This window comes from Camellia sinensis, chromosome 8 (assembly GCF_055761805.1).
Source record: "Camellia sinensis isolate YWXY chromosome 8, ASM5576180v1, whole genome shotgun sequence".
NCBI classification, from domain to species: Eukaryota; Viridiplantae; Streptophyta; class Magnoliopsida; order Ericales; family Theaceae; genus Camellia; species Camellia sinensis.
In genome coordinates this window covers 187114077-187121437 of record NC_138968.1, presented here as the reverse complement: position 1 = coordinate 187121437, position 7361 = coordinate 187114077, and the positions used below count along the sequence as shown (strand labels likewise).

At 36.8% G+C, this 7361-nt stretch overlaps 1 long non-coding RNA gene across 1 annotated transcript; it reads left to right on the top strand.

Annotated features, from left to right (window-relative positions):
- The first annotated feature begins 538 nt into the window (after positions 1-538).
- LOC145797373 (uncharacterized) lies at positions 539-1874 on the top strand. The gene is made up of 2 exons (XR_014338842.1): positions 539-949; positions 1069-1874. It is a non-coding gene; the product is annotated as an uncharacterized LOC145797373 (long non-coding RNA).
- The last annotated feature ends 5487 nt before the right edge of the window (positions 1875-7361 follow it).

Here is a 7361-nt window from a genome sequence, read left to right as displayed (position 1 = left end):
TATAGGCTAGTTTAACCGAAGAGTGAATTTGTCTCCACTCACCGTCCTCGGGATCGGGTCCTTTGTTCGAACTCCATTACGCCCATGGTTCTGGTGCGTAGATCCCGGAAAGCTCCGAGCCCGCAAGTGTTCTGGGACTCATTAACGGAGCGACTTCTAGATTGCGTCTGAATCCGTTCGAAGCCAAGTATTTCGGACCTCTAGGTTCGTGGATCCGAACCCTTTCGAGTCCGAGTGCCTCGGATCTCTAGGCTTGCCTAATACCCTTTCGAGTTCCGGGCCTGAGTAAGTCTCTAGGTTCGTGGATCCGAACCCTTTCGAGGCTTAGAGCCATTTAGCCCGTTTGATGGTGATAAATTCGGGCCCACCAATCTTGGACTATTGGGCCTAATTAATTTAATGGGCTCAAATTAGCCCCTCTTACAAATATATACAATTTATTCTCTCTATATTTCTCTCTTTATTCTCTCTTTATACATCAATCAATATACATCAATCAAATATATATCATTATTTTATCAATCAGGACACATTCTTTACTTCAAACAACTCCTCAATGAAAATCCAAACCTACTTCTAAGACTAACACCTCATGAAAAGACACCACTTCATATCGCAACATGGTTTGGACACAAAAACATTATTGCTGAGATTTACAATCAGCAACAGTGCCTCCTCGCTCAGCCCAATTTGGACAGAGACAAACCTTTGCATGTCGCTGCAAGCGCTGGTTGCATCTCCATAGTCAGTTTTCTGGTCGAAAGGATGTTATCTTCGTCTTACATAGACATCAAAAAAAGAGAAAATAGAGGGGTTGAGATTCTGATGAGGATGAGAAATAAGTGGGGCAACACAGTTTTGCATGAGGCTGTGTGGAGTCATGGTGTAAGAGTGGCCGAGTTTTTGATAAAGGTTGATCTTGGGCTGGCCTGTTTGGAGAACAACACTGGTGAGTCCCCTTTGCATCTGGCTGCTAGAGATGGAATGGTAAAAATTGCGAATCATGTACTAATGAAAGCTCGCGCGTCTGGAACTTATATATTTTCCTATTGATTTGTTTCTTTGCAGGTCGCATGGAAAGGATAATTTTTGAGTGCTGTGAGATCCTAAATAGTGGGCCGAGTGTAGTGAGAATATATATTGTGTGTTTGTGCATTTATACAGCAGCTGTTGTGTATTACCTGCTGTTGTATATCTGGCACTTCTGGAACTCATGTATTTGTCTATCTTGGGCAGGGTCTGCTAAATTCTGGAAGTTGGCAGCAAGGAGGGATGGCTACCTTAGGCGCCTCAAGTGTGAAGAAAGCTTTTATTTTAATTGTATATATCTGTTGAATCCATTATACTATGGTTCTATTGTTTTGGTGGATGTTTTGAAGATCTTTTGTTGGCCTGCCCTTACGGGCTGTGTAACGGATGCTCCTTTTTGGTCTTTTATTTTTTTTTTGTTATCAGATTTTTGAGCTTATGGAATGTGTTCATGGTCCACATACTGTTTGTATGGGGAGCCTGAACATATTTAAGGAATCAAAGTCTGTTTTGGAGCTTGAGTTTAGTCTTCCTTTCTCTGTTATAATTGTAAGTTATTTAATTGTTTGGTCTATCTTTATCCATCCAGTTAATAGCTTTGGATTTTTCAGGTTCTATATATATCTTAGTTTTGTTAGTTGAAGCTGTTTTTGTATCAACTTGCTCTTTGTTTGGTTTGCCTTTTAGGCTGTTTTTAAGTTGGTTGTTCTTGCTTATATAGTTGGGTTTAGGGCCTGGGACATGCCCCTTGTATTTGTGTATATCTTCGTTTTTATTTATGACTTATTCACCCAAAAAGAAAGCTTGCTCTTCGGCTTATGGTGGGCCTGATGGCCAAATAGCTTTGCATGTTGCTGTAGCAGAGGGTCATTTTGGTAAATTTACACTTCTCTCATTTTGTTTTTGATAAGCATTTATTATTCGGAGGGCGATTCTCTCCTGTTGGGATCACAACTCAAGAATGTTGTTGGTCTTTGGTGGGCTTATCATGGACCATCTTGATGTTTGAAGTCATTCATCTCATAGGGTGGGGGCTTTATAAACAATTGTTCAAGCTAAAATGTAAATTGGTTAAACAACTGTAACCATATGATAAAAATATTTGTCTTAAAAAAAATAAAAAGATGAATATGATGATATGGGCATATCTTATCTTAGCAATAGATACCAGGTCAATCCTGAACCGGTTTCATTAACCCAAACACTATAAAATTCAATTGGTTGGCATGGGATTTTCTGTCTCAAATTCTTTTATTCTTCTGTCAATCATGTGAGGATGTTGAGATGCCTTACGGGTGGATAAGAAAATTTGAGGACAAAAGATCTTTTAACTACTCATGTATGCACACACACATACACATGCACATTTAACTTATGTATCTGGTCCTGTTTATATTTAAGCTCCATTTAATGTGTCATTTAGATGTCACGGAAGCCCTTGTAAAAGCAAAACCACAACTAATCAAGGAAACTGATCATCATGGTAGAACCCCACTCTACTATGCGGCATCCTTGGGAGATCACTGAACAGTTCAAAGATTACTTCAACTTGATACTGACATGGCATACATGTTGGATAAAGATGGCTAGTCACCACTTCATGTTGCGGCCTACAGAGGCCATACCAATGTAATTAAAGAGATCGCTCGATGTTGCCCAGATTCTGGAGAGCCGCTAGACTTACGAGGCTAGAGCGCTCTTCATGTTGCCGTCCTTGGTGAAAATGTTGGATTTATTTTTTGGTGTGACCCAATATCCTACATATCTTTTACATGTTTTATTTTATTTGGACTCCCCAATGAGATAATGTTTTATTTTATTTGGACTCCACAATGAGATAAAACCAATATTTGAGATAAAGTTCAGTAATTAGAAATTTAAATATGGGATAATTACTCTTCTAAGATAAGAAGAAAACCTTGATGGACATGAATTCTTCTCAGTTTATTTGGCTCTCTTCTCTCCTCTTTATAAGGATGGGTGACTCCCCTTTCATAATTGTAGTATTTTTCCATCATTCTAAGTTTTATAATCATCGAGAGAGAAGAGGGTGAGCCAAAAATTCAAGGTTCAACTATTAGGGGTATTTTATCAACTTCTCTAATTCAATGGCTGACAAAGGTATGTTCGTTTTATTTTTGACATGTATTGAATTCGAGATCCTGCAAGGTTCAATTCGGCATTATTATTATGGTTACACGTATATTAATTTTACAGAAAAATCAAGTGTGGTTAGGTACATCCTAAAAACAACAGAGCTGGAGGGGTTTATAAACCAAGCAGGTAATGATGGAAACACACCCCTACAGTTGGTTACCAGGGAAGTAAAAGTTGGATAGCACGCTACATGTTATTGTAAAACCCAAGTTGTGTGTAGGATTATTTTATTGGATAGATTAGTAATTAAATTAATTTATATGGGTCATTTATTAATATCAAAGAATTAGGTATGAGATGGCATTATATTTCCTATTACTTAGATGGGTAATTTTGTAACTTTGCAAAATTAGGTTAATAAGCCCACTTATTGTGGCTTTAAGTCTTGGAAAACAAACAAAACAGAGGCTGTGAATTGCTCCATAGGCGGCTAGGGTTTGAGAAGGTAAAAGAAAAAAGAAAAGAAAAAGAGAAGAGAGGCTTGTGCTGCAGAAAGGGTTTGGAAGAGTTGAAGGTGAAGGTAGCAAGCAAGGGTTTGGAAAAGTTTAAAATTAAAGAAAAGAAACCCAAACCAAGGAAGAGGGAGGATTCATAAGAGTGGTGGTTTTGCTTTATTCATCACTTAGGTAAGATTTATTTTATTGTATTCCTATCTATGATTTTAGTGTTAATATATCGATAGATGATTTTATGGGCATATATGATTAAATAGATATATTGATGTAGTCTATGTTGGGGGTCTCAATTTTGCTTAATTTTAGAGTGTATTTTGCATCCCATTTGGGTGGTTCATATTTTGAGATTGATATGTGATGGGTTAAGTTTAATGGTGGTGTATTTGTGGGATGCACGATTGATTACAAGCAATTACAAATTGTTACGTGTATATAAACAACAATAGAATAATATGGGTTGAGAATTTCCGAAACCGTAATGGCTTTGTTTTGATGCTAAATTGTGGGAGTTCCTAATAGACTATTGGGTTAATTTATTCTATTGTTGTTACAATAAGAGATTGATGGATGCACATAATAATTGTTTATGCAGTGTAATATTTTATTAGGTTTGTGAGATTGGGGTGGATCTTGGTAATTTGAGATTAGCTTGAGAAGTATTATTTTAGCTGTTTGAAGGTAAGTAACCCTCTATCACTGTTGGTTCATTTTTATTCCTATCGAATCGTTTAAAATCATAAATATTTATTTATATCCTTCATGTTCTCTTAAAATAAAATATGGGTCAAGTATAAAACAACATCGAATATTAGTATGAAAATTATTTGAATATTTGATGAAACTATTTTGAAAATTGCACTAAACATTTATTCTGAAAATATCGAATGTTTTATTTGAAAGTTGTGTATTGTTTGAATTTTGAACATCACTCTAGTCTGACTATGATTTGGACCTTAGCCAATGGGGGTTATTTATTGGCACAGAAACTAGTTTCTTTTGGGGCTTTACCACCGGCCTATGTGTGGTTCTGGGCCTTGTCACGGGCTAAGTGACCGTAGTCACCAAGACTTGGGTTTTGTGAATTGCATCATTGAACCATTTGAATATCGAACCATCAATTTTGAACAACGAAATTTCATCGAATTACCTCATTATCTTTTCAATTAAAATGTATTGCTACACTGTTTATTTTCAACTACGAAACCATCTTACAAAATAATTGTTCATTTATTGAATGGTAGCAAAAAATATATTTATTGGTTATCGATTTATTTATTTATTTTTGTATACTTGATCCAGCTAGCAGTGATGGTTGGTTATTTACTGGGCTATCTAGCTTACCCTTATTTTTTTTTCAGATTCTGAAGAGTAGAGCTGCGCGGGATCTTTTTTTTACATGTGGGAGTGCCGAGAGTAGGACCATGATTTAAGTACTTGGATTATTGTTTTGTTAGTGGATTAAATTAGTGGATTTGGTGGGCATTTTCATATGAGAACTATTTATTTTTATGGATTCTGGCATTATGACAATTAAGGATTTAATTTGAGTATTTTATTTTGTGGGTTATGTGATTGGATTCTTAGCCTTGCATGCTCACTTATATGAGTGTGCGGCGTTGTCACAGAGCTTGGGGCGTGACAATTTTATGGTATCAGAGCCAGGTTGTAATTTTAAAAGTTGGTATAAAATAGTGGTGAGATTGGGTAGATGTAGTATTGGGAACGCTTATAATTTGATATAATATTAATTTTATTTACATGTCATAGGGACTTGAGAATAGAATAAGTTGAGGTTTTATTATTGATGCATATAAGTTGCAATGAAACATGAGGAGACATTGGCAAATATGGCTAGGAATACACACCAGGGTTAAACGAATCGACGGACTGGTAATAATAATCGGTGAAGGAATGTGACTAATATTGGTAGTGGTTCTCAAGCAGTCGAAGAAAATCAAGGGCAAGAGTTGAAGGAACAATTACAAGAGTTACTAGATAAGGGCTTTATTAGGTCTAGTGTTTCTCCTTGTGGTGTGCCCGTTTTATTTGTGAAAAAGAAGGATGGTAGTTTTCGCCTTTGCATTGATTATCGAGAGTTAAACAAGGTGACAATTCAAAATAAATATCCTTTGCCTAGGATAAATGACCTATTTGATTAATTGCAAGGAGCACAAGTCTTTTCTAAGATTGACCTTCATTCTAGATATCATCAGTTGAAGGTTAAAGTGGAAGATATACCTAAGACAGCCTTCCGAACTAGGTATGGGCATTATGAATTTTTAGTGATGTCGTTTGGGTTAACCAATACGCCTGCAGCTTTTATGGATTTAATGAACAAAGTATTTAAACCCTTCTTAGATCAATTTGTGGTAGTTTTTATTGATGACATTCTTGTGTACTCAAAGAGTAAAGAGCAGCACGAAGAACATCTGAGAATAGTGTTGTAGTTATTAAGGGAGAATAAATTATTTGCTAAATTAAGGAAGTGTGAATTTTGGCTGGAGAGTGTATCATTTTTGAGTCATGTGATATCTAAAGACGGGGTGTCTCTTGACCCCAAGAAAGTGAGGCGGTGGTAGAGTGGAATAGGCCTACTAGTGTCACTGAAATTCGTAGTTTCTTGGGTTTAGCAAGATATTATAGAAGGTTTATTGAGGGATTTTCCCGAATTTCTATGCCTTTGACTCGTTTAACACAAAAAAGGGTTAAATTTGAATGGTCTGATGATTGTGAGAAGAGTTTTCAAGATCTAAAGAGTCGATTAGTGTGTGCTCTAGTACTTATAGTTCCACCCAGAGATGAAGGTTTTACCATCTATAGTGATACATCGAAGATGGGCTTGGGTTGTGTCCTGATGCAGAACGATAAGGTAGTGGAATATGTATCTAGGCAGTTGAAGCCATATGAGCAGATTATCCTACGCATGATTCGGAGTTGGCTACAGTGGTGTTTGCATTGAAAATCTAGAGGCACTAACTGTATGGGGCGAAATGTGAGATATTCACTGATCATAAAAGTCTGAAGTATATTTTCACTCAAAAAGAATTGAATATGAGGCAAAGGCGATGGTTGGAGCTATTAAAGGACTATGATTTGACTATCAATTATCACCCAGGAAAAGCCAATGCAGTGGCCAATGCCTTGAGTAGAAAGACGCCAAGTAATTTAGCTACCTTGATCACTAACCAAAAGAATATCTTAGAGGACTTGCGAAGGTTAAATATCGAGATTAAATGGCATAACCATGGAGTGTAGTTGGCAAACCTTTGAGTTCAACCCACATTGATTGATAGAATTAAAGATGCTCAGGGAAAAGATCCTCAGTTGCAAAAACTTAAGGCTGAAATGGAAATAGGGCTACAGATGGAATTTTGTATGCATAAAGATAGAACCTTGAGATTTGGAGAGAGGTTATGTGTGCCTAATGATTTAGAGCTCAAGAGAGAAATCCCGAGAAAAGCTCACAGTTCAGGGTATACTGTACATCCAGGGAGCACTAAAATGTATAAAGACTTGAAGAGGAACTTTTGGTAGAATAATATGAAGAGGGAAATTGCTCAGTATGTTGCTCAATGTTTGGTATGTCAACAAGTGAAAGTTGAACATCAGAGACCTGCAGGTAAGTTACAACCCCTTCCTATTTCCCGAGTGGGAGTGGGAACATATTACCATGGATTTTGTGACAGGGTTGCCTAGGACCCAAGGTGGTAACAATGCTAT